Consider the following 416-nt stretch of genomic DNA (forward strand, 5'->3'; position numbering starts at 1 on the left):
GAAAAAAAAAACAAATAGAATGAAACATCTGCTATGGGATTTCCCTCTGTATGCTGTGATTATGTTTTATTAACATTGGTTAATAAAGAAGTTTCTTAGGCCTATGGCAGGGCAGAATACCCGCCAGGTGGGAAATCATAACAGAGATGTAGAGAGAGAATAGACAGAGCCAGGGAGATGCCATGTAGCTGCCAAAGGAGAAAGATGATCAAATCTTACCAGTGGGCCACAGCCTAGTGGTGATATGCAGATTAATAGAAATGGGTTAATTTAAGATGTAAGAGTTGCTTAGTAAAAAGCCTGAGCAAATAGATCAAACAGTGTTGTAATCAGTATAGTTTCTATATGACTATTTGGGCATGAAAAGTTGGGAAATGAATGAACAAGTCTCTCTCTCTCTCTCTCTCTCTCTCTCT

The sequence above is a fragment of the Microtus ochrogaster genome, chromosome 6, assembly GCF_000317375.1.
Source record: "Microtus ochrogaster isolate Prairie Vole_2 chromosome 6, MicOch1.0, whole genome shotgun sequence".
Taxonomy (NCBI): domain Eukaryota; kingdom Metazoa; phylum Chordata; class Mammalia; order Rodentia; family Cricetidae; genus Microtus; species Microtus ochrogaster.